General features: G+C 39.5%; 1 long non-coding RNA gene across 5 annotated transcripts in view; it reads right to left on the bottom strand.

The window, feature by feature from the left end:
- Positions 1-536: 536 nt before the first annotated feature.
- LOC122904746 overlaps positions 537-27,468 on the bottom strand; it is a 67,741-nt gene continuing 40,809 nt past the window's right edge. For all 5 annotated transcript variants that reach the window (XR_006384253.1, XR_006384254.1, XR_006384255.1 and 2 more), the window contains 2 exons: positions 3,495-3,768; positions 537-1,414 (listed from right to left, as the gene is read on the bottom strand). This is a non-coding gene — a long non-coding RNA (uncharacterized LOC122904746). The remainder of the gene's footprint in view (positions 1,415-3,494; positions 3,769-27,468) is intronic.

The following is a 27,468-nucleotide window of genomic DNA, read 5'->3' on the forward strand; positions in this document are numbered from 1 at the left end:
GGTTCTTTCTGTCAAGGAGAAAATGATGTTTATTATCGGAGTTATCTGTACTGTTGTGGGTCACATTTCTGTTGTATATTATAGCAGCTTTAGTAGTATTAAATATAATGTGAATCTGTCATAATAACCCCATTTTAAAGTTGTTCCACCTTAAAAAAAAATAGGTGTTCCATGTTGAACTTTACTTTCCTGGATTATTTACATGTTGGTTATTTTAACATACATTTACAGAATGACTGCTCCGTGCCAAGCACTATGCTAAGTGGCGTGAGAAAAGGACAAATGAGACAGTCCTTCCCTTCCAAGAATCTCAGTGTAGGGAGACTGACAATGGCACTAAATGCAATGATAATATGCAATTTAATTTTTTTTAAGATTTTTATTTATTTATTTATTTGAGAGAGAGTGAGCGAGAGAGAGCATGCAAGTGCACACACAGGTAGGGGGGAGGGGCAGAGAGAGAGGGAGAAGCAAAATCCCCATTAAGCGGGGAGCCCAACACAGGGCTCAATCCCAAGACCTCAGGATCATGACCTGAGTCGAAGGCAGACGCTTAACTGACTGAGCCACCCAGGTGTCCCTGAAGTGCAATTTAGAGTAAAATGAGTCATGCGATAGGGCATGCACGGGAACACACTGGTGTAACACCCAACCCGAAAGAGTGATTAAAGTTGAAAAAAGGAGATGGTGGCTGAATCTTAATGGATAGTAAGAGCTTCCCAGATAAAGACAGGAGAAAAGTCATTCCAAGCAAGAGGAGCAGTATGTGCAGTGAAGAGTAATGAGAAACAAGGTGAATTTAGGAAACTAAAATATGGTTCAGCATGACCAAGAAATGAAGCTGGAGAGCGGAAAAGAGTGCTGGCAGGTGAGGCTGAACAGAGGGGCAGATCACAATGGATCTTTTAAGTCACACTAAGGGTTTACATTTTATTTTCAAGTTAAGGGAAATTCACCTATGGCTTGTTAAAAGAGGAGGATTGTGATCAGACTCATGTTTGAGAAGGTCAGCTTGTTGACAGGATGGAGAATCAATACTGAAACCTGGAAGAGCAGCTGGGAGCTGCTGCCGTTGTCAGGTAAGAATAACGGTGTGAGTCTATGCAGTCACAGTGAAGACATGGGAAAGAGGTTGCAACTGACGATGTTCAGGACATAGGTTCCGTGAGAACTGAAAACTTCCCAGATGTACGAAATGGAGGACTTTCTGTTCACGGACGTGAAAAACACTCATGAAAACGTTCGATCTCCTTCATTGGTGCAAAATTCAGATTAAAGCACCTAAGATTCATTCTTATTTTTGAGTCTTGAAGGTTTAAGTGAAAACTGTTTCATCCTCTTGAATAAAAAAGATCCTGATGGTCTTGTTTCAACCTTCTGTACATCTTTTTCCGAATCATAAAACCACCATTTGCTGAGAAGGTGACAAAAAAATGGGGATGTGGTTCTTGAGAATAGCACCAATTTCACATGTCTGTCACCACAATCTACTACACCTGTTCAGACACCCACTGCCTGTCATTATTAATAGCCTTTGCTTTCTCCATTTTCCATTCAAACCTGATTTTTTTAAAAAAATAGGTTGACTACCAAATTGGGTGAGTCAGTTTTAAAGTCATTCTTAGGGTTAACGGAGTTTCGGTTCTCAAATTTGTTTTAAATAATGAATTATCCTAAATGTCCAAAAATGTGGTTGAGTAATACCATCAATGCATCTTAAATGTATTGGAAGGCAGCAAGGGAATTATAATGCAATATGAGTTTAAATTTAGGACTCTAGTCATGTACTATGATAGGTATGATTTGAAGGAAAATGAAACTGCTAATGTCAACATAAATTTGAATCAAAGGGAAAAGACACTGCTTAACAGACTTCATAGATAAAAGTCGTAAAACATAATATTGCATTAGTTAGAAACTTTGCAAGCTTATTGAATAAGCTCATTATCATATGAGATATATTAGTATGCTTTTTATTAGAACCACTTTTTCTCCATATGCCCTTGAATATAATATTAAATTGCTGTTGTTATAACAAAATACTTAGAATTCTATTACTAGTGGCACTTAATGGTAGTACTAAAGAATTATTGCTGGGGCGCCTGGGTGGCTCAGTGGGTTAAGCCGCTGCCTTTGGCTCAGGTCATGATCTCAGGGTCCTGGGATCGAGTCCCACATCAGGCTCTTTGCTCAGCAGGGAGCCTGCTTCCTCCTCTCTCTCTCTGCTTGCCTTTCTGCCTATTTGTGATCTCTGTCTGTCAAAAAAAAAAAAAAAAAAGAATTATTGCTAAATGGAGTCTGGGAAATTTCTGACTCCACTAACAATGATATGAGACTCAGAATGTCCAAGACAAAAATTTGGGTCTTGTTTTTTTTTCTTTCCCTAAGGTTTTGGGTCTTGGTTTACACAATAAGTTCCTGTAACTTGAATTTACAGAAGGAACCACTGAGATTATCTTGATTAACTCCCTAATATTAAGGAACTGAGCACCAGAGGATTATTTGATACAACCAATGAGACAAAACTGGTCGATAACGGCCCTAGAATATAGACCAGAGCTCTCCTCAAGCATTCCTGCTGTCTCTTCCATGACCTTATCACTGACATAGTTGAACCAGAGAATTTCCAACTACAGAAGGAAATCTTTTTCATAAAGGTAATAACCATCCTCTAAATTATACTACATTTTATTTAAATTCTTATTTTCTTATCTGTATTCAGCGTGCTTAAAGGAAAATAAATTCAAATAATTACATGTGTCAAATTTCAACTAGATGGGTTTGGCGGTTATGGGGAGACATAGTCTAAAGGATGAAGCTTTTTAAATTTAGAAGAATTTCTTTCTTTGGAGTTAAAACAGCATAAATCAAAGTTAACCATGTCTTGCTCAAAGAGATCAGAAATTCTGTGTTAATTATGATACAGCTGAGAGGTGATCAGCACCTGCGGAGCCTAAGCTGAGTTGTTCCACACAATTTTACAAAGCCCAGCCAGCTTTTATTGATTTTGTGATTTTCAGAAGTTTTAATGATGATGTTCCTGTAATCATGAAAAATCTGCAGCAAAGAGAAAGAGGAGGCCTGGCCAGAAACTGCATCAGGGGTTTTCGATGCAGCCCCAAACAGGTATATTCTCTTCTTTCTACCTCCTTGTTTCTTCCTCTTATCACGAAATACAGGAAAAAAATGGAAGAGACAGTCATAATAAGGGGACATGACATGTAATGAGTGCTGGGAATGTGCTGGGAATCCTGGTCTTCCTAAGCAATATTTAGTTGGAGTTATTTGATTTCTGGCCTTTAAATTCTTTTTACAAATTTGTGTTGAGAGTGCTAACAATTGAGGAACACTTGGCTGCTCAGTCGTGTTCATTTTCACATGGGCTGGGTGGGGCCCTGTGCCAAAGGAAGTTCAAAGCCATAAAATAATTACTCATGCCCTTGTGGCTGAGCCATTGTGATTCAAGCAGCAGACTGTCCAGAAGACACACTTACCTTCAGAATCGAAGTCATACTGATAAGTCCTTTCATAAAATGGCGGCTACTCCTCGTCAGTAAGGGAAGGGAACTGACATTTGGACACCTGCAATGTTTTACATGTTTCCGCATTCTCACAACAGCCCTGTAAGAAATGTATTACCCCACTTCACAGATGAAGGAAGACATTCTGAGAAACGAAGAAAGTTGCTTAAGGCCACGCAGCCAGAAGACCGGTCTGTTTCAACTCAAAATTCAGGTCCGCTCCACCGTGCTCTCCTTTGTTCCCAATCTAGGAAGAGGTGCGTGGTCTCAGAATCTCCATACAGAGTAAAGATATATTGCAAAATCCCATGTCCTGTGGATATGAAGGGAGTTGCCCTTGCTACGACACCATATTATGCCTCTGTGCATTTTATCTGAAAAATCTGCTGGCTCTCTTTCACTTCAAATAGCCAGAATGTATCTCCGTGATGAACTAACTCTAGGGTGGGTGTTTACGAAATGCAATTTGATGATGACTGTGGGAACACTTGCTTCCCAGCCAACAAACCAGACCTAGGCCCAGTTTCAGCGCGCCAAGATTGGCAGTTGCCAAAGCAAGTGATGACAGGGGGCCAAGGCAGATGTTATTATAAATTAACAGGGGAGACTATAGGTCAGGAAAGAGTCATAAGATGTCTCAGGCATATGCTGAAGTATACTTTCAAGTCATCTAACATCACTGACTGAAACAGGCCGTCTGAAAAGTAACACGGTTCTGACTAAAAGAGCCACAGAGACCAGCCCGCTGAGCTCCCAGGCAGATCTGGTTTTGTCATTAGTAGTTTCGCTGCTATCTAGCTAAGCAGTTGAGCTGGCTTTCACATGCTGAGCGATGGTGTAAGACGGAACATTAGGTCATGGCCAGTTGGCCAGAGCCAGTCAAGTGTGTTCCACATTTAGAGAAGAGGAAGAATTTCTGGGTCTCTGCCCCCTTAAAAAAGCCACAGGACAAGCTAGCGTCAATCAGAATGACAATGTCTTGATTTTACTGACCCTACACCCACATGGAAACTATCTCTAGCACCATTTAGGCCTCATTTTTATATTATTCAATTTGAGAAAGTATCAGTAGCAGAGTATTTTCATCATATTGACAAAGATGAATATGAAAGACCTGCCGAATTCTTTCAATTCACACGCATTAGGGTATATATCACCAGTGCAAATTATCTCCCAAATATGCTGATCACAAAATACAGTGGTGTACTGAAGGGGCTAAAGTACGTATGTGTTAAAACAGAAATACATAAAAACAGAAAACTTTTTACTGAAAACCAAAGGACCTGCAAACAGCATTTTAAAACAGGAAAAATGTTCACTGTCGCAGATAATCACAGATGTGCAAAGTAAAATTGCAGTGAGATCACTTTTTTAATCTTTGGGATTAAGAAATTATAACATTCAATGCAATAAAGGATACTGTGAGATGGGCTTTCTCATACTCATCTGATAAAGACATAAATTGCTATGAGCTCTCTGGAAAGCAATTTACCAGTATATTTCCAAGGCCCTGAAACGTTCATATGCTGCCAAAAATACAGTGGTATCAGAAATTCTGGGGGTGGGGCCAAGTAATCTGTGTTTTAACAAGCTAGCCAAGTGATTCTGATGCACATTTCTGTTTGAGAACCACCGCCCAGTGGACTCTCCTTCCCTCCAATGGTTAATGACCATCTATAGGCTGATGAGACCTACATCTACATCTGTGCTCCAGATGTTTTTCTGAATTCCAGGCCCATAGAACCTACTACCCACTTGACATTTCCTATTGCTGTCTCATAGATACTTTAAAAATAAGTAAGTTTAACATTAGGTTTAGATATTTTGCCCCTAAATATTCTCTACTGACAGGGATTCCAATCTCCCTAAATAGCACTATTACTTCTACTCAAATCAGTAACCTAAGCTCATCCTTGACTCCCCTACCTTCTTCTACTTCATCCCCACACCCAATCAAGCACTATTTCCTAAAGATATCATATATTGCTATGGATTGAATTGTGTTCCCTAAACTCCTTTGTTGAACCCCTGACCCCCAGCGTGACTATAACTGGAAACAGGGGCTTTAGGAGGCAACAAAAGTTAAATGAGTTCATTTATAAGAGGAAGAAAGAAAGAGATCTCTGTCATGTGAGGACACAATATAAGCCATCTGCAAGCTAGGACTAGAGCTTTCCACCAGAAACCAACCCTGGTAGACCTTTTAATCTGGGATGATTAGCCTCCACAACTGTGAGAAAATAAATTTCTCTTGTTTAAGCCCCCCAGTCTTTATTATATATTTTATTATGGCAGCTTGAGCAGACTAAGACAGGTATCTGTAAATCCTTTCCTGCTACCATCCTTGTACAGACCATTTTCATCTCTTGCCTACATACACTACTGCAATATCCTTCTAGCCGTTTTCCCTTAAGATCAGTTCTACCTACTTCCAGCCGTTCTCTGTACCCAGTTAGACAGATATCATCAAGACGGGTTTCTATTTAAAACCCCTCAGTGGTGGGGTGCCTCAGTAGCTCAGCTGATTGGGCATCCAGCTTTTGATTTTGGCTCAGGTCGTGATCTCGGGTTTGTGGGATCTAGCCCTGCATCCGTCAGGATCCGTGCTCAGCAAGGATCCGTGCTCCCCTCACCTCTGCTCCTCCTACCCTCTCTCTCATAAATAAATAAAACTTAAAAACAACAACAACAAAAAACCCCAGGGGCGCCTGGGTGGTTCAGTCAGTTGCTAAGCATCTGCCTTTAACTCAAGTCATGATCAAGGGGTCATGGGATCAAGCCCCACGTTGAGCTCCCTGATCAGCAGGGAGTCTGCTTCTCCATCTCCCTCTGCTGCTCCACTTGCTTGTGCTCACTCGCTCCCTCAAATAAAATAAAATCTTAAAAAAATCCCTTAGTGGCTTTCTACTACCTTTCAGATTAACACCCAATACTTAACATAGATATGTCAGGATGATACAAGAAATATTAACTGATGGCCTCCAACCCTACCCCAATGGACTGATCCCTTGTCCTTCCCACTCTAGATACTTGCTGCCCTCAGTATTTGTGCTGCCTCACAAGCAAACTCCTGGTCAGCCTACATTTTAGTGTCACTTTCTGGTCACACTGGAAAATACTGGGCTGCTCCCCACAGCCCTCTGGGGATCACCTTCATCTTCTAGGGTCCTTTTCTCAGGTACCCTAGGCAGGTGCTTGATTTTACTCTCACTCAGTAAGCATACTGTCCCAATTTTTCTACTGTCCAGCCTATTATTTTATTTTATTTTTTTGGTTTGGACTTAGCCAAATATTTAAAGTTTCTGTTATTGATTTTCTTTGAAGCACTTCCTCCACCTCTTGGGGGAATAATCTTGGCTTATAGCCCAAGTGGTGGAGGGTTGACAGTTAATAATAATACTGGCATTTAAAACACATCAATTAATAACTTTACAAATTACTCCCGTGCATTGGCTAGAAAGTCTTGTACAATTCAGTCTCTATCAGTAGCTCACTACTCTCTCCTGCTTTGTTGGGGAAAAGCCATGTTGACTTTTAGTTTCTCAAATAGCCCAGGCCCTCTCCTACCTTTGGGCCTCTACATGTTGTGGCCCATGGACCTGGAATATATTTTTTGCCTTTCCCTTTGCCTATTCACCTTTTATGTCTCAACTTAAACACCATTTCCTTAGGAAGAACATCCTATACAAGGTTAGGTCTCCTGTCATACATTCCCAACATACTCGGGATTTTTTTCAAGTTGTAGTTTATGTACTTGTAAATTACTTACAACTTTTTTTTTTTTTTAGTGTCTACTTTCCCTGCTAGGCCATAAATTCCATGTGTCTGTTTTCTCTAATACAACCTCGGTATCTAGAATATACTAAGAGTTCAATGAATATTTATGACTGACCCCTGACAAAGTTAAATAATTATAGGGTAGATTTCGGAATTAGGGTTCTGGTACTGTATCAGTTTACTTTCAGTATGCCAAGATTGCAAAACATGTTTTTGTTTTTAAGTGTTCATTTGTAACTGCTCTTCTGAATGAATCAGGATTTTATCAGACTTGGAAAGACATTTGTTTGCTCACATAGAACGATTGTCCTTATACCCTAGCTTTAAACTTTTATCTCCATCAAAACAATCTCACTGTTCTCATGGAACCTAGGCAACATGTTTAGAATGAGTAAATGGTATATATTTGATTTCAATCAAGTATAGTTACATTTCTGAAATACTTTTTCTGCATAAAATTTCACTCAAAGAGGGGCACCTGGGTGGCTTAGTTGGTTAAGCAACTTCCTTCGGCTCAGGTCATGATCCTGGAGTCCCCGGATCAAGTCTGCATTGGGCTCCCTGCCCGGTGCAGAGTCTGCTTCTCCCTCTGACCCTCATCCTTCTCATGCTCTCTCTCTCTCTCTCAAATAAATAAATAAAAACTTTAAAAAAGAAAAAAGAAAAAAAAAAAGATTTCACTCAAAGAAAGCTTGAAAACCACTGCTAAACAGTGACTTTAAGTACTAGAGAAAAAACAGAACTTTTACAATGGTTTGGAAGAAAAAAATAGAGTTCTCCTTTACACAAAGACCTGTGAAACATTTACATTTACTGTTATATCTGTAGTTTTGGGTTTTAATCTCTTCTCTTACATTTATGCTCATAATTTTTCCTTCCCCAATTTACATACCTAATGTATATTTGTCAGCAGAGTAGAGGAAAAGGAAGGAAGGACTGAGGGAGAGAAAAGGAGAGCTCTAAGGGAAAGAGCTGGATCTTAGGCATCTCCTAGGTGACCTATAACACTGGTTATCTTACCATGAATCTTCTCACCTTTCCTTTTACCCAATTTGGTAAAAAATACAAAATATATTTGATTCCATGTCATATTGGAAAGACACAAATAGATGTAAGTCATCTTCAGGACAATCATGGTTGTACCACACTACAGAAATAATTTAGCTACAGCAGTGATTCTCTGAAGTCCACACAACAGAGAATCCAACCCACTAATCAACCCTCAGACATGAGTCATCAATCCATTACAAGCTGCCAACAATATATCATCTTCGTTTGGATGTCAAACCCGAAATGTCTCAAGTGGAACTCATTATTTCCTCCACAAACTGGTTTCCCTTCTTAATTTTCCTCTTTGAACCAGTGCTACAATCAGAATCATAGTCATCCAAATTTACAACCTAGGGGCTCCCTTTATTGTCTCTCTTTTCTCATCCTTCACAGAACAGGGAAAAGGGAAGGAGTTAGACCCTAATCTCTGTCCTAACCACTCAAGTGGTTTACACACTAACATCGCAGAATTGTCAAGGTCTAGTATAAGGCCCAAGTGGGTCACAATGCCCTGTTGAGTGTGTTAAAAATGTAGACTTCCAGCTCTACCTCAGACCTACTCTTTCAGGGTTGAGTTGGGGAATCTGCATGTTAAATGAGCTCCTCAGGGGACTTCTTAGGCCAAATAAACAGAATCAATGCTCTAAAGGAAATGACCCAGTTACAGGAAGTCACAGTGCAGAGGAGGAGCAAGAGGAGTAAGACACCCTGTCCAAAGGACACAGAAAGAGGGATTAGAGTCCGAAGCAGGTGAGTGGAACACAGAGGCAGACAGAGTAGACAGTATGTCAGGGTTTAATTGTTCTGAAGCCACCATTTAGATCTGTCTATGAATAGCCTTCACCAGGGTAAGAGACTCCAGTTCACCAGAACCAGGACCAGTCAGAGCTTGCCAGAGACCAGTTCTGAAAAGTAAGGCACACAGAGAAGAAATAGTAGCAACTCAAGCAGCAATGTACCACTCCAGAGCTATCACCGCCCCATATGCTAACAGCTGGTTGACAAGAAAGAGATGTAGGGAAAAGCAGGAGGCTGGTAGGAGGCTGGGAAGAATGATGGGCCTCATCTGTGTTAGTCAAGATTTGGTTGCCAATAAAAGAAGCCATTCTAGCTAATTTAAACTCAAAGGTATTTAATATACAGAACTACGTGTTTACAAAACAGTTGGAAAGCACGGAGAGACAGGCTCCAAGATGAGCTTCCAGGAATAATCCCCAGAAGTGCCCACCTGTACAATGGTCAGAGAACTGGGGAATGACCAGAAAGCTGAGCAGTAAGGAAATGGCAGCCTCAACTCCTGGCTCCAGGCACACTGCTTCAGGGCAGATCCATGCCCATCAAAACGGATGTCCCTGGCACCCACAGAAATAGGTGCCAGACTCTGGAGCCTCCACTACATTGCCAGAGAAAAACCAGAGTCTCCTTATCTCTGCTTGCTAGTGGAAACAGCAGAAAGTGCCACCTCTGTCTCACTTCTGCCTTCCAAATATAACTTTCATATGTCTGCTTTGGCAAAAGCTGGGCCACATATGGAATCTGAGGAAATCTGGGAAATGGAAGCTCTAGCTCTCTGTCCTCTAGCATGTTACAAGGGGAGAGAGGTGGAGTAGTATGCGCCATACATCTCTCTTGGCATCATACTTAGCCATAAGCTTCTCTACTAAACCAGAAGCTATCAGAGGCCAGGGACCTGATACTAACTGTTTCAGAAGTCTCAGCACTTAGCAGAGTGTCTGATGAATAGGAGGGAAAGAGAGGGAGGGAGGAAGGGTGAGAAAGAAAGAAGGAGGGAGTGAGGGAGGAAGGGAGAGAAAGTGGGTAGCAAGGAGCTCCAGACCAGGTCCAGGCAGAGTCTACAGGTAGAAAACATTGGAAAATTCTGTTTTGGCAATATTTAAAATTTGAAATGAAGCAAGGGCTGATACTATAATTCTTATTTCTTAGTAGCTTTTGATTTCAGTCTGCTTCTCTTCATTTCCATGAATATGAACTTGATACAGTTCAAATTCCTTACATCTGGAAAAAATCAATTGTCTCCTAACTGGTGGCCTACCCAATTTCTCTCCATTCCTCCCCATTATACACACTGATCTCTGACTGGGTTTCCTAAAATAGTGGTCTTCAAACTTTTTACTTGCAAACACTTCTGAAATAATTATGTAAAGCTTTGTATCTTCTGGCACATTATTAAGCTGACATCCAAAACATTTTATCTCAAGTTAAAATACTTGCAAAGGATGTAACTTCCGGTGCACTGTAAATATTATCATTAAAAAATATATACATACCTAACACCACTTATAAGATATACTGAATAGAATCTAAATACCACATCATCTATTTTTTCAAAAATACACAAACAAGTTGTTCTTTAATAATCAGAGATTTTGCATCTTTCCTTTCTCTCCTTGAACTCATATTTCTATTGTGCTTCTACCAAAAACCTCCATCCTAATATGACATATTTTTATTCTTCAAAGACTTTGGTCAATTACCTTATCACAACAAAAGGCATGTATGTTGAAATTGTATTTTTTTATTTGCGGTGACCATGAAGCTGTATTTAAAAATTATTATGGGAAGGACACTATATCATACTCAAAGGGTCTGTCCAACAAGAAGATCTAACAATTTTAAATATCTATGCCCCCAACGTGGGCGCAGCAAACTATATAAACCAATTAATAACAAAATCAAAGAAACACATCAACAATAATACAATAATAGTAGGGGACTTTAACACTCCCCTCACTGAAATGGACAGATCATCCAAGCAAAAGATCAACAGGGAAATAAAGGCCTTAAAGACACACTGGATGAGATGGACATCACAGATATATTCAGAACATTTTATCCCAAAGCAACAGAATACACATTCTTCTCTAGTGCACATGGAACATTCTCCAGAATAGATCACATCCTCGGTCCTAAATCAGGACTCAACCGGTATCAAAAGATTGGGATCATTCCCTGCATATTTTCAGACCACAATGCTCTGAAGCTAGAACTCAACCACAAGAGGAAGTTTGGAAAGAACACAAATACATGGAGACTAAACAGCATCCTTCTAAAGAATGAATGGGTCAACCGGGAAATTAAAGAAGAATTGAAAAAAATCATGGAAACAAATGATAATGAAAATACAACGGTTCAAAATCTGTGGGACACAACAAAGGCAGTCCTGAGAGGAAAATATATAGCGGTACAAGCTTTTCTCAAGAAACAAGAAAGGTCTCAGGTACACAACCTAACCCTACACCTAAAGGAGCTGGAGAAAGAACAAGAAAGAAACCCTAAGCCCAGCAGGAGAAGAGAAATCATAAAGATCAGAGCAGAAATCAATGAAATAGAAACCAAAAAAACAATAGAACAAATCAACCAAACTAGGAGCTGGTTCTTTGAAAGAATTAATAAAATTGATAAACCCTTGGCCAGACTTATCAAAAAGAAAAGAGAAAGGACCCAAATAAATAAAATCATGAATGAAAGAGGAGAGATCACAACTAACACCAAAGAAATACAAACAATTATAAGAACATACTATGAGCAACTCTACGCCAACAAATTTGACAATCTGGAAGAAATGGATGCATTCCTAGAAACATATAAACTACCAAAATTGAACCAGGAAGAAATAGAAAGCCTGAACAGACCCATAACCAGTAAGGAGATTGAAACAGTCATTAAAAATCTCCAAACAAACAAAAGCCCAGGGCCAGATGGCTTCCCGGGGGAATTCTACCAAACATTTAAAGAAGAACTAATTCCTATTCTCCTGAAACTGTTCCAAAAAATAGAAATGGAAGGAAAACTCCCAAACTCATTTTATGAGGCCAGCATCACCTTGATCCCAAAACCAGACAAGGATCCCATCAAAAAAGAGAGCTATAGACCAATATCCTTGATGAACACAGATGCAAAAATTCTCACCAAAATACTAGCCAATAGGATTCAACAGTACATTAAAAGGATTATTCACCACGACCAAGTGGGATTTATCCCAGGGCTGCAAGGTTGGTTCAACATCCGCAAATCAGTCAATGTGATACAACACATCAATAAAAGAAAGAACAAGAACCATATGATACTCTCAATAGATGCTGAAAAAGCATTTGACAAAGTACAGCATCCCTTCCTGATCAAAACCCTTCAAAGTGTAGGGATAGAGGGCACATACCTCAATATCATCAAAGCCATCTATGAAAAACCAACTGCAAATATCATTCTCAATGGAGAAAAACTGAAAGCTTTTCCACTAAGGTCAGGAACACGGCAGGGATGTCCATTATCACCACTGCTATTCAACATAGTACTAGAAGTCCTAGCCTCAGCAATCAGACAACAAAAGGAAATTAAAGGCATCCAAATCGGCAAAGAAGAAGTCAAATTATCACTCTTCGCAGATGATATGATACTCTATGTGGAAAACCCAAAAGACTCCACTCCAAAACTGCTAGAACTTATACAGGAATTCAGTAAAGTGTCAGGATATAAGATCAATGCACAGAAATCAGTTGCATTTCTCTACACCAACAAGACAGAAGAAAGAGAAATAAAGGAGTCAACCCCATTTACAATTGCACCCCAAACCATAAGATACCTAGGAATAAACCTAACCAAAGAGGCTAAGAATCTATACTCAGAAAACTATAAAGTACTCATGAAAGAAATTGAGGAAGACACAAAGAAATGGAAAAATGTTCCATGCTCCTGGATTGGAAGAATAAATATTGTGAAAATGTCTATGCTACCTAAAGCAATCTACACATTTAATGCAATTCCTATCAAAGTACCATCCATCTTTTTCAAAGAAATGGAACAAATAATCCTAAAATTTATATGGAACCAGAAAAGACCTCGAATAGCCAAAGGGATATTGAAAAACAAAGCCAAAGTTGGTGGCATCACAATTCCGGACTTCAAGCTTTATTACAAAGCTGTCATCATCAAGACAGCATGGTACTGGCACAAAAACAGACACATAGACCAATGGAACAGAATAGAGAGCCCAGAAATAGACCCTCAACTCTATGGTCAACTAATCTTCGACAAAGCAGGAAAGAATGTCCAATGGAAAAAAGACAGCCTCTTCAATAAATGGTGCTGGGAAAATTGGACAGCCACGTGCAGAAAAATGAAATTGGACCATTTCCTTACACCACACACAAAAATAGATTCAAAATGGATTAAGGACCTCAATGTGAGAAAGGAATCCATCAAAATCCTTGAGGAGAACACAGGCAGCAACCTCTTCGACCTCAGCCGCAGCAACATCTTCCTAGGAACATCGCCAAAGGCAAGGGAAGCAAGGGCAAAAATGAACTTTTGGGATTTCATCAAAATCAAAAGCTTTTGCACAGCAAAGGAAACAGTTAACAAAACCAAAAGACAACCGACAGAATGGGAGAAGATATTTGCAAACGACATATCAGATAAAGGACTAGTGTCCAAAATCTATAAAGAACTTAACAAACTCAACACCCAAAGAACAAATAATCCAATCAAGAAATGGGCAGAGGACATGAACAGACGTTTCTGCAAAGAAGACATCCAGATGGCCAACAGACACATGAAAAAGTGCTCCATATCACTCGGCATCAGGGAAATACAAATCAAAACCACAATGAGATATCACCTCACACCAGTCAGAATGGCTAAAATCAACAAGTCAGGAAATGACAGATGCTGGCGAGGATGCGGAGAAAGGGGAACCCTCCTACACTGTTGGTGGGAATGCAAGCTGGTGCAACCACTCTGGAAAACAGCATGGAGGTTCCTCAAAATGTTGAAAATAGAATTGCCCTATGACCCAGCAATTGCACTACTGGGAATTTACCCTAAAGATACAAACGTAGTGATCCAAAGGGGCACGTGCACCCGAATGTTTATAGCAGCAATGTCCACAATAGCCAAACTATGGAAAGAACCTAGATGTCCATCAACAGATGAATGGATCAAGAAGATGTGGTATATATACACAATGGAATACTATGCAGCCATCAAAAGAAACGAAATCTTGCCATTTGCGACAACATGGATGGAACTAGAGCGTATCATGCTTAACGAAATAAGTCAAGCGGAGAAAGACAGCTATCATATGATCTCCCTGATATGAGGGAGTGGTGATGCAACATGGGGGCTTAAGTGGGTAGGGGAAGAATCCATGAAACAAGATGGGATAGGGAGGGAGACAAACCATAAGTGACTCTTAATCTCACGAAACAAACTGTGAGTTGCTTGGGGGAGGGGGTTGGGAGAAGGGGGGTAGGGTTATGGACATTGGGGAGGGTATGTGCTTTTGGGTAAATTGGAAGGGGAGATGAACCATGAGAGACTATGGACTCTGAAAAACAATCTGAAGGGTTTGAAGTGGCGGGGGGGTGGGAGGTTGGGGTACCAGGTGGTGGGTATTATAGAGGGCACAGCTTGCATGGAGCACTGGGTGTGGTGAAAAAATAATGAATACTGTTTTTCTGAAAATAAATAAATTGGAAAAAAAATTATTATGGATCAAGTTATCTCAACTACTATTAGCATACTACTGATGAAAACAAATGGGTTATATTAAAAATTTTGCTAAGTAATTAGACAGAAAAATCACATTTTTTATTTTAGATGCATCTTAATGAGCTGGATGGGGACTGGCTAGTTTTGCAAAAATTAGGTCAAGTATCTAATTTTTGTGAAAATTAGGTCAGGTATCAATTTAGCCATACTTACTTACTACTTGTGGCTAAATTAAGGCAGGGTTCAACATCAGTTTTATCTTCCCACCTTTTTGTGTTTTAAAAATGTTGAGAAAAAAACTGTTTATGTAAATAGGTTGGTGGGGATAGAAGGAGCTTTGTCCCAACAATGCCCTCAATTCCTTGCACTTTCAGTCATATGCCTAAAATCAGGGGGAAACCTAGCACCAAATTTTGTTTTTAATTATCAGTTGACAACTGATTATAGATATTCTTGCGATTTTACTGAAAGTAAAGTAGGAAACCATCTAACTACAAAAGAACTTGTTATTCATTCATCAGTATGACTCCCTTTCTCAACACTGATACCAATACTGATGCTATATTAGAAACATATTTCTAATTATATCAGTGGGGTGCAGAGGTTTTTCTACTGTAGGATAATATGCTATAGAAAGATTAGGGTGATAAGGGGGCCTCTCTTATTTAAAATATGAGATAATGAGGAATGGCTGTGCAGAAGCAGAGCTGGAAATATATCCTCCGGGTTTTAAAAATTATCTTCTTAGCTTTATTGATGAGTAACTTACAAATAAAATAATTAGATATTTAAAATGTACAATGTGATGATTTGCTATATTATACATTGTGAAAGGATTCACTCCACTGAGTTAATTAATATATCCATCACATCACTTTGTGTGTGTGAGACCATTTAAATTCCCTCTAAGCAAATCTCAGTTGTACAATGCAGTGTTATCAACTACTGTCATATTACGCATTAGACCTGCAGACCTTGTTCATCTTATAACTGGAGTTTGTGCCCTTTTACCAATCTCCCTCTATTTCCATCACTTCCCAGACGCTGTAAACTACTTTCCTGCTCTCTGTTTCTATGAGTTTATTTTTTAGATCCCACATATACAGGATGCCATGTAGTATGTGCCTTTCTCTATTTGGCTTATTTCCTTACCATTATGCCCTCCGGTCATCTAGATTGCTGCAAATGACGGGATTTCCTTCTTTTTTAAGACCGAATAATATTGCACTGTATACATAGACATATACCATATTTTCTTGATCCATTCACAAATAATGAACACATCCAAGGTGTTTCCCCACCTTGGATATTGTAAATAACACTGCAATAAACATGGGAGTCCAGTTATCTGTTCAAGACAGTTATTTACTTTCCTTTATATATGTACCCAGAAGTGGAATTGTTGGACCACATGGTAGTTCTAGTTTTTTTTCTTTTTTTCTTTGACAGACAGAGATCACAAGTAGGCGGAGAGGCAGGCAGAGAGAGAGGGGGGGAGCAGGCTCCCCACTGAGCAGAGAGCCTGACGCGGGGCTCGATCCCAGGACCCCGGATCATGACCTGGGCCGAAGGCAGTGGCCCAACCCACTGAGCCACCCAGGCGCCCCGGTAGTTCTAGTTTTAATGTTGTGAGAAACCTCCATACCGTTTCCACAGTGACAACACCAGATTACATTTCCACTAACAATGAACAAGTTTTCCCTTTTCTCCACGTCTTCACCAACACTTGACATCTCTTCTCTTTCGAGGACAGCCATTCTAACAGGTGTGAGATAATATCTCATTGTGGTTTTGATTTGTCTTTCCCTGACGATTAGTGATGTTGGGTACCTTTTCATAGTACCTGGTGGCCATCTGCATTTCTTTCTTGGAAAAGTGTGTATTCAGATCCTTTGCCTATTTTCTAATTGGGTTATTTCCATTCTTGCTATTAAGTTATATTAATTCCTTATTTATTTTGGATATTAATGCCTTATTGGGTATGTGGTTTGCAAATATTTTTCTCACAATTCCATAGGCTGCCTTTTCATTTTGGGGATGGTTTCCTATGCTGTACAGAACCTTTTAGTTTGATTAGTTTCACTTGTTTATTTTTGCTTTTGTTGTCTAATTAAAAAAAAAAAATCATTGCCAAGATCAGTTTGAAAGAGCTTCCCCCCCTGAGTTTTCTTCCAAGAGTTTTACACTTTCAGGCCTTACAGCCGAGTCTTTTTTTTTTTTTTTAAAGATTTTATTTATTTATTTGACAGAGAGATCACAAGTAGATGGAGACAGAGACAGGCAGAGAGAGAGAGAGAGAGGGAAGCAGGCTCCCTGCTGAGCAGAAAGCCCGCTGCGGGACTCAATCCCAGGACCCTGAGATCATGACCTGAGCCAAAGGCAGCGGATTAACCCACTGAGCCACCCAGGCGCCCCCAGCTGAGTCTTTAATCCACTAACTCCACTTGAGTTGGTTCTGGGGAGGGTGTAAGACAGGGGTCTAGTTTCATTCTTTTGCACATGGCTGCCAAGTGTTCCCAGCATCACTTATAGATGATACTATCTTTTCTGCTATGGTCTTGTGGGTCTTGTGGATGTCAGCTCCATTGACTTTCAAAGGTGGGTTTTTTGGGGGCCAGCCAAGTGGAAGTCTTACGAGTGGGGCACTAAATGTGGAGTCCAAACCCTTCACTCTTCACGGAGAAACTGGGAGTTAGGAGTGCAGAGAGTGGGGGGAGCTTTATGGCAAGAGTGTGTCTCAGCCTTTCCTACCTGTTTTGATGTGGGTATTTTCTTACTCATCTGATGTGTAGAAGTTGCTTAGCTAGTTTCTGGGTCTCTTTCAGTAAGAGCTGCTCCATGTGTAGCTGTGCTCTCAGTGAGTCCATGGGAGAGGGGAGCTCAAGAGCCTCCTATGTCACCATCTTGGTCCCCTCTCCAGAAGTTATTTCTTCAGATCAATTTTAAGGAATGCTAAGGAAAATGGAACGTTCAAAACCTCCATTCCCTTAAAGCTCTCCTTGGCCTTTATATCTTCTGTAAAGTCTTCCTACATGATAGTATAGATACAGGTAAAATTTGAAGACTGATACCCTAAAACAACTTGCCTAATTAGTATCTCCTTGTTGGCAAAAAACAAAAACAAAAACAAAACAAAACCCCTCACACTTAAACAAAACAAAACAAAAACAAAAATTAAAAGGATGAGAACAACTAACCATTTAAATCAGTATTTTAAAAGAGCTTACTATTAAATGATAACCGGTAAACTTATGTGCAATGTTATCGTTCTAAGAACTGATGGACAGTTTGCACTTAATATTTCTAAAATTTTGCCCAAAATGTAGGACTTCTTTTTGCACAAGAAGCTGTTGTTAAATCAACAGTGTATCTTACAACTTGAGAAAACAGACTTCTAAAGACTGTGGTGGGCAGGAGTGAAGTGGTGGTTTATTGTTCTTCTTCCTGCCATCCCATAGCCAATTGGAAACTTCCTCTAAAGCTTAGCTGTGAGTCGTTACTGTGTACTAGACAAGTACACAGTACTTGTGCCCAGGCCTTGCTTCCAGTGATCTGTTCTGGAATGTGTGTGGTGAGGGGCGGCTCTCCAAGCATTCCAAACGATGTGTGTGCAAATGAACCTTAGTCACACTTTGGGATACTTTCACCTAAAGGCAAAGTGTCCTGGAAAATGTATAAATTGAAATTTGTAGAGGTGATTTATGAAAGGAAAGTGTTAATTAAACATAATTCGGGCCAAGGAGACCACCACAAAATGCATGTATTATGAGTCCAGGACTGACTCAAATAGGAAGACCACAACCTTGCCCCAATTGTTCATCTCCAGTGGATCTCTGAGGTCAGAAGGTGAGCTCAGACTGGTGAGTTTGCTCGGTGCTCTGGAGTCTGTGGGCTCTCCCAGGGAAGAAGAGGACCCACTGAGTTATCTTACCATCTCTATAACAAAGCATTTTGTATGCTGGAGAGGCTCTGAAGACATCCCATTCTATAAGCTACTCTGCAGACTGAACAGTTTGAATGGCAGAGAGACCTGACTTCAACAAGATCTTTACTGTCCAGGAATGCCTGGAGTTCTTAAAAGTTTTTTTTTTTTTCAATAGGTGGAGGAGGGAACTATAAAGAGGACAAACAAGTCATTGTAACTTGATACATTGTAATAGAGAGAAAAATATCTCTATATTTACATTTGATAATATTTATTCATTAGTGTTCATAGTGCAGAAATACTGTAAAATTAAGAACAGGGATGCCTGGTTGGCTCAGTCGTTAAGCATCTGCCTTTGACTTGGGTCATAATCCCAGAATCCTGGGATCAGCCCCGTGTGTCAGGCTCCCTGCTCAGTGGGCAGCCTGCTTCTCCCTCTCCCATGCCCCCTGCTTATGTTCCTTCTCTCTCACTATCTCGCCCTCTGTCAAATAAATGAATAAAACCTTAAAATAAAATAAACTTAAATAAAAAACAATGATGAGCTAAAATAAGAAGTCAGGCACTCTTTGGGGTAAAAGGTCGAATTTTTAGTATACATTAATTTCTTGTTTTACAGTATATATTTAGTTGCCTACGTTGTTATCTTTAGAATTCCAAAAAGACTATTTATCAGCATATGAATATATACTAAAATTCTTTATAGCAAAAGGTATTAGAGGTCCTCATAAAAAACTCAAGATTCTCTCAACCTACGGAGGGGATAGTGAACTGATGACATTGAAGTATACGTGCATCTTTATATTTGTGAAAACGATTATGCCTTTCCAACCTACAAGTTCAAGATGAAGGGTGACTATAATGTGACTTTTTAAAAAACCTTTTATTATTCAAAGTTTTAAACATGTGCAAAAAAAAGATGTGCAGGACCAAATACAATGAACCTCATATGGCTGCCCACGAATTCATTTGTACTCCCCACACTGCCCTCTCCTCCCACCACTGGATTATTTTAAAGCACATCTCACCTTAGTATTTCAGTATGTGTCTCTAAAATATGATTTTTAAAGAGATATAACCACAATATCATTTTCACACCAAAAAATGAACAATATGTGACTATTTTAAAATATACTAGAATTTGCATATCCAAAGGAGTGTTCTCTGAGAATCACCTTAAAAGGCTATAAAATGATGTCAGCACTTCTCAAAACATTTTTGGAATACTTCTCAGGATTATTTTCAGAATGTGCAACATATTCCTTAATCATCCCAAATGATGACAAATCTTTACTCCTCAAGGATAGACTTGACTTGAAAACTGTCACAAGTCTTTGGTAATAAACCCCAATTGGTAGGAGGAATAATCAGCCTAGGCAAGACTAGTTTTATTAAAGAGAGTAATAGACACTGAGAGGCACAAGGTGTGTCCCGTTCATGAAAAGAGTCTGACGCTCATAAACTAGCTGAGAAATCACCTACTTAACAGCCAGAGATGCTGGGTGAGAAAGAAAGCTCTGTTGTACTGGGGGCTAAAGCAGGAGTAAAACAGAGGAGAATGTGAGAGGCAGCTGAGAGCCAGCCAACTGGTGAAAGAAAGTTATGCTTAATCTTTGTACCCTAAATTCCAGTGATTCCAGGCCACTTTCAGGATTTATCTTGCATTTCAGGCCTCTGTGCTTTTGCAAACAATGTTCCCTGTGATTGGAATGTCTACTCCCACAGGGGAAACCCACTGAGTGAATCTGTAGTCATCCTTTAAGACCTTGGTCAAATATTACCACATTTCTTGCCTCTCTCTCTCTGGCACAAGAGGTCATTGCATTGTCTGGTCCTGGTGGTCCTTTGTAAATATCTCTTAACAACCTCTGATGACTTCACAATTATTCAGATATGTATAAATTTCCCCAATGGGACTGGGAACATCATGAGTATATCTTGGGCACACAGTGACTAGCACATAGTAGGTCTTCAGTAATCATTTGTTCCCTACACAGACACAATTAATAATCTGCATATCTTTACATGGTTTAGAACCCAAAATGTCCTCATAATGCAGCAAAGTAGTTGCAGGCTCAAAATGTTATAAAACAAAACAAAGAAGGAAAAACCTTATGCAAGACAAGTTTTTGTAACAGAAACCCTAGAAGTTTCAGATGTTGAAGTGGAAAGTTACAACACAGAACTGCCCAAAGAAATGGTAGCGATTTCTTTCCCTCTTTTTAAAAATAAAACTTCCCAGTCCATTTTTTGGGATTGTAACTGTTTTATTTATTTACTTAATTACTTATTTTTGAGGGCTAAATACTTGAGATTTAGCAAATTAAGCATCAGTTAAAACCGAGTTCAAACTTAGTTGATCCACGTGCTTCTCAAAATAAATTTGGAAGGCAGAATAAAATGCATAAAAAATGAATCATCTACTTCAAAGGAAATAGATGACTGACCCTTAAGGTCATCATGTAAAAACCACAGAAATTTGAAATGACTGAAACTAGGACTTAATGTGTTGTCTCCTTTCTGCCCCAGAGCAAGAACAAATCCACCCATTCCTAGGCCACTGACCTGGGCCTGGGCCTGCGTGAGAAGCAGTGCCACGCCTACCACACCTGTGGTATAGGTCTAGGATGAGGAACAAAGGCGTTTGTAGGTAGCCCAGGTGGGCAGAAAGAAGAAAGGGAGAGAGCACCTGTCAAGAACAATTGCATTTGATGACACCTGTTCTTGGCTGAACCTGAATTTTACCCAGACAATAAAGCCTGTTTTTTTTCCCATAGTGTCTTCCAAGCTCCAGTGGACTCATGGCATATTTTCAAATTAGTTTTTTTTTTTTTATTATTCAGTAAGTCCACAGAAATTTTTGCCATCCTTCTTGTCGGGTGGTAAATATTCTATGGAACCACATGTGCATGGGAATAACCTGATCTGGATACAGAAGAAACAGGATTGAAGTAGTTGAACAGGTTTGCTTGGTTTTAATGGTTACATTGCATAACCGGGGCAAGGCATCCCATGATATCAAAGGTGGTTCTCACTCAACCCGGAAATCCTGTCAAACTACCCAGGGACTAACAAAAGCACTTAAGCTCCACAACAAATGCATGATTTCATTGACCTCATAACATGTGGCCTCTTGGATTCTGTGACCATTCCCAACTGGAGAATATATTAAATAAAAAGCACTTGTTTTTTTGCTAGCTTTATACTCAAAGTTTATTTATTTTTAAAAATAGAAGCAGAATCCAAAATTGGAGTCTAAAATGAATGCATGCACACAAAGTTGAATATACAGATACGAGGCAAATTCAAATAATAGCATCATTTTTATGCTGTTGAAAACAGCGTATTTTTTAAAGATTTTAGTTATTTATTTGAGAGAGAAAGATAGTGAAAGAAATAGCCAGAGAGGGGCGCCTGGGTGGCTCAGTGAGTTGGGCCTCTGCCTTGGGCTTTGGTCATGATCTCAGGGTCCTGGGATCGAGCCCTGCATGGGGCTCTCTGCTCAGCGGGGAGCCTGCTTCCCCCTCTCTCTCTGCCTGACTTTCTGCCTACTTGTGATCTCTCTCTGTCATATAAATAAATAACTCTTAAAAAAAAAAAGGAAAGAAATAGCAAGAGAGAGCACAGAGAGGAGAGGGAGAAGGGGACTCCCGCTGAGCAAGGAGCTTGATGTGGGGCTTAATCCCAGGACCCTGGGATCATGACCTAAGCTGAAGGCAGATGCTTAATCAACTGAGCCACCCAGGCACCCCGAAAACAGCATATTTTGATTGTTACCTCATAAAGAATTTTACATTCCAGGGAAAAAGTAAAATGTTTGAGACCCCCTTTTATTCTCTTAATACTAAAAGGTAAGGTTTAATTTTGTGTCCAGGGGCGCCAGGGTGGCTCAGTGGGTTAAGCCTCTGCCGTTGGCTCAGGTCATGATCTCAGGGTCCTGGGTTTGAGCCCCGCATCGGGATCTCTGCTCAGTGGGGAGCCCGCTTCTCTCTCTCTGCTTGCCTCTCTGCCTTACTTGTGATCTCTCTCTGTCAAATACATAAATAAAATCTTAAAAAAAAAAGATTTAATTTTGTTTCCAGATTTTAGGGAAAGCTATATGGTGATACTTAAATTCTCAGGGAAAACAAATTAAAATACTTAAAATGATTTCTAAAATGTATATATTAACAATTTTCTCTGAAGATCAATGTGTTAAATTTGGATCTATCTTTCCTAAAGGTTTAATTTTTATTTGTTCGGTCCAACTTTTACATACGGAAATTCAAAACTGTTCATTGAAACTGCTGCTTTCTAGTTAATCATCAGTTCAGTTCCCATTAATAATGGGAACTTTTACATGCAGATCTAACCATGATATTCTAGTTGCCTGGAGGAACCATGTATTAAAAGGATGACAGAGAAGTCACCACCCTCATTACTTCTTTTAAGCATACTCATGAGAATAAGTCATCAATTATGGTAAATAAATCTTAATAGGATGGTAAAGGCTAAGACTATAAACCTTTTCTTTTTTACTTAAGATTTTATTTATTTATTTAAGAGAGAGAAGGAGTGTGCACAAGTGGTGGGGAGGAGAGGGAGAGGGAGAAGCAGACTTCCCACTGAGCAGGGAGCTCAACTTAGGGTTTGATTCCAGGACCCTGGGATCACGACCTGAGCTGAAGGCAAATGCTTAACTGAACCACCCAGGTGCCCCGACACTGACTTTTTTTTTTTTTTTTTAAAGATACAGTCCATTTGTTTTTACAATATCCTTCAATTTGGATTTCTTTGAGGTTTCTTCATTAGTAAATCAAAATATGTATTTCTGGCAAGAATGCCTAATGAGTGGTGATGTTGTGTCTTCTTCAGTGCACACAGAGAGCATTTCTCTCATTAGTGATGTAACTTGGTCACTTGGTTAAGGTGGTGCTGCCCATTAGCAAAACAAGATAAAGTATTGGTTGCAATAAAGAAATAATTAGATGACATTTTAGAGTTGTTTTATGTGGGTTGTTTTTTGAATATTAAAATTTCCTATTTAATGACAAAATACCAGCCATACAAAATAAGAAAAGATACAGGTCCTGCTACTAAATGAAATGTCAAGGAACAAGGAAGAAATATTATTTATATTAACAACTAATTTGACTGTATGTTCTGATAAAAATAGCTTTGACTTATTTTATGCATTTTCTCTGTAAAAACATTTTATGTAGATGATTTCTAAGCTTTATGACAGGCCTGAAAGTCCAGCTCCATTTTGCAAAGGAGGAACTTGAGGCCAGAGAATTTAGTGATTTTTGGGGGGTTAACAAATAGTAAGAAGAAAAGACAATATTTGAATTCAAATCTACCTGGATCTCAAATCCCTACTTTTTTGAGGATATCACACGGCAATTCTTTTTTTTTTTTTTTTAAGATTTTATTTATTTATTTACTTGACAGAGAGAGAGAGAGAGAGAGATCACAAGTAGGCAGAGAGGCAGAGAGAGAGGGGGAAGCAGGTTCCCCGCTGAGCAGAGAGCCCGACATGGGGCTCAATCCCAGGACCCTGAGATCATGACCCAAGCAGAAGGCAGAGGCCTAACCCACTGAGCCACCCAGGTGCCCCACACTGCAATTCTTTTAAATGAAAAAAATCTATTTCTATATGTCAGCCCAAAACAAATATAAGTATTATTAATTTTTCACCATACAAAAAGATTATCTTTTGAGGAGAATTTTAAAAATTGTAATGGCAAGTTTAAAAAATTATCTTAAGAATATATTTTAAGGGGCACCTGGGTGGCTCAGTGGGTTAAAGCCTCTGCCTTCGGCTCAGGTCATGATCCCAGTGTCCTGGGATGGAGCCCTGCATCGGGCTCTCTGCTCAGCAGGGAGCCTGCTTCCTCCTCTCTCTCTGCCTGCCTCTCTGCCTACTTGTAACCTCTGTCTGTCAAATAAATAAATAAATAACTCTTAAAAAAAAAAAAAGAATATATTTTAAAATAGGCACTGGAAACAATGGACAGCTGGTATACCAGCTTTAAGTAAGACTTGGTGTATATATTAAATTTTGCTTACTTACTCACTTATTGAACTTTGTTTATCATATGTCTCTCTGTTACAAACTTTTTTTTTTCATGTTCTCCCATTTAGCCTTATTACTCATATATATCTTTCTTTCTGACTATTTGGATCTCTAGATCTCTCTCTCTCATTCTGGCCTCTTTTCTTTCCAAATATTTCTCCACCTTTTCGATGTTTCCTTATTTCCAGTATACCACAGCTAATAAGGACTTGGGCACTGAAGACTGTTTTAGAGATCCATCCTGAACCCTCTGACATTTTGCATTTCCATTAATAATTTAAATGAGGCTATGGGGCACCTGGGTGGCTCAGTCGTTAGGCGTCTGCCTTCAGCTCGGGTCATGGTCTCAGGGTCCTAGGATCGAGCCCCGCATCCGGGCTCCTTGCTCAGCGGGAGGCCTGCTTCTCCCTCTCCCTCTGTCTGCTTACTTATAATCTCTATCTCTCTGTCAAATAAATAAATAAAATCTTTAAAAAATAATAATAATTTAAATGAGGCTAATTAAAGAGTAATTCCATAGTGACTGGAGTGGCTACAGCAAAACTGCAATAAAACTAGAATTTCTAACAAGAAAGGAAAACAGATGGATAAGAACAGAAAATGCTTTGCAGGATACCGGTAGCACATTACTCTAGGAAAGAAAAATAAGGGTGCCTGGTTGGCTCAGTCACTCTTGGGGTTCTAAGTTCAAGCCCCAAGTTGGTTTGTAGAGATTACTTAAAAATAAAATACAAATTAAAAAAATAAATAAAATAAGATAAAATAAAATAAATAAAAATAAACTATGTCTACGGGACGCCTGAGTGGCTCAGTGGGTTAAGCCGCTGCCTTCGGCTCAGGTCATGATCCCAGGGTTCTGGGATAGAGTCCCACATCGGGCTCCTTGCTCGGCAGGGAGCCTGCTTCTCCCTCTGCCTCTGCCTGCCTCTCTGTCTGCCTGTGCTCACTCGCTCTCTCTCCCTCTGTCTCTGACAAATAAATAAGTAAAATCTTAAAAAAAAAAAAAAAAAAACTATGTCTAGATAAAGAGAGGGGGGGATGGCAGAGGGAGAGAATCTCAAGCAGACTCCACACGCACAGAGCCTGATGTGGGGCTCAGTCTCAGGAGCCATAAAATCATGACCTGAGCCCAAATCACCAGATGCTCAGCCGACTGTGCCACTCAGATATCCCTAGGCTGTTCACATTTTAGAATGTAGGCATCTTATAGAAATACTGGAAAAACAAATGTTATGGATATATTATAAATTGAAGATTCCAAGGAAAAATATCTAAAACTTTTAAATGAATATAATCAGACCTATAAGGACAAATTTAAGAAACTGAGCTTATTAGTTGACTATTTCAAAACTATTAATATGGACTGTATTAAAGCACCAAATTCTTCAGATAAGGCTACAGAAATATTATTTATAGGATCAAAGACTATTTGGACTCCAGGATCTGATAATAGTAGGTACTATTTGCTTTATGGCTATAATCTACTAAGCACTTTATCATTATTATTTTTAAACTTCACACAGTCCTGGAAGAAAGGAATATTAGCTCCAACTTCTAATAGCTTTCACTGATAAGCATTTTATTTCTTAGTCATAGGTGCTTGCTTTAAAAAATAAATACATGCTGGAGAAAAAAGGCTTTTCAATCATTTATATCTAAATGAAAAACATTTCATCAGGTAATCACTTTGCTCCACTCAATACCTAGTAAATAGCTGTTCTGAAGGGGGAAGGGAGACGAATAGAATAATTTGGGGGTCTTGAGATTTAATGGGACAGTCAGTTTGAGCTGAGCTTTCAGAGTAGAACTACTGGCACTTACAGGCATGGTGGACATGTCGTAATTTGTTCTGCCCCTCACCAGCCAACAACCACGCCCTCATGCACTCTCTGCTTAGTTTGGGAAGGCTCCCGGGTGAGTAAATTTCTCTCCAGCTCACTCCCACCATCCCAGCAGGCAGAGTCAGACAAAATGCAATAGGGATCATATACGGTAGATGCAAAGATGAACTTCCTGCTTACAAGGATGGGTAAGCACTAGAACCAGCTACCCAGAGAGAGAGTCTGTGGACTCTCCAACCCAGAAGAAGTCAATATATCACAGGGAAAAAGCTCTCTAATGGAGAGATGCTCTTGGGACCATGTACACCTGAATAGACATGACTGGGTGTATGGACAGAGGACAAAGCTTTGCTATAAATGAGACACAGGAGTTGCTGTGTTTTACAAATGAAATGGCATGAATATTCATTTCAGTCCAAAGCAAAAAGAGATACTAATCACATTACAAAATTTTTCTTATACTGCAAGAAATCTAGTAGGCCATCTGGAGAACCTTATAGTTCAGGTTTTCAGAGCTGACTTTTCTTTTTATAACTCCCTCCTAATTTTTAAACTTTTATTTAATTATTTTTTAGAAGATTTTATTTATTTATTTGACAGAGAGAGACATAGCGGGAGAGGGAACATAAGAAAAAGGAGTAGGAGAGGGAGAAGCAGACTTCTCATCAAGCAGGGAGCCTGATGTGGGGCTTGATCCCAGGACCTGGGATCATGACCTAAGCCGAAGGCAGACACTTAACCGAATGAACCACCCAGGCTCCCCATCTCCTAATTTTCTTAGATAACAGAAGT

Source organism: Neovison vison, chromosome 4, assembly GCF_020171115.1.
Source record: "Neovison vison isolate M4711 chromosome 4, ASM_NN_V1, whole genome shotgun sequence".
Classification (NCBI taxonomy): domain Eukaryota; kingdom Metazoa; phylum Chordata; class Mammalia; order Carnivora; family Mustelidae; genus Neogale; species Neogale vison.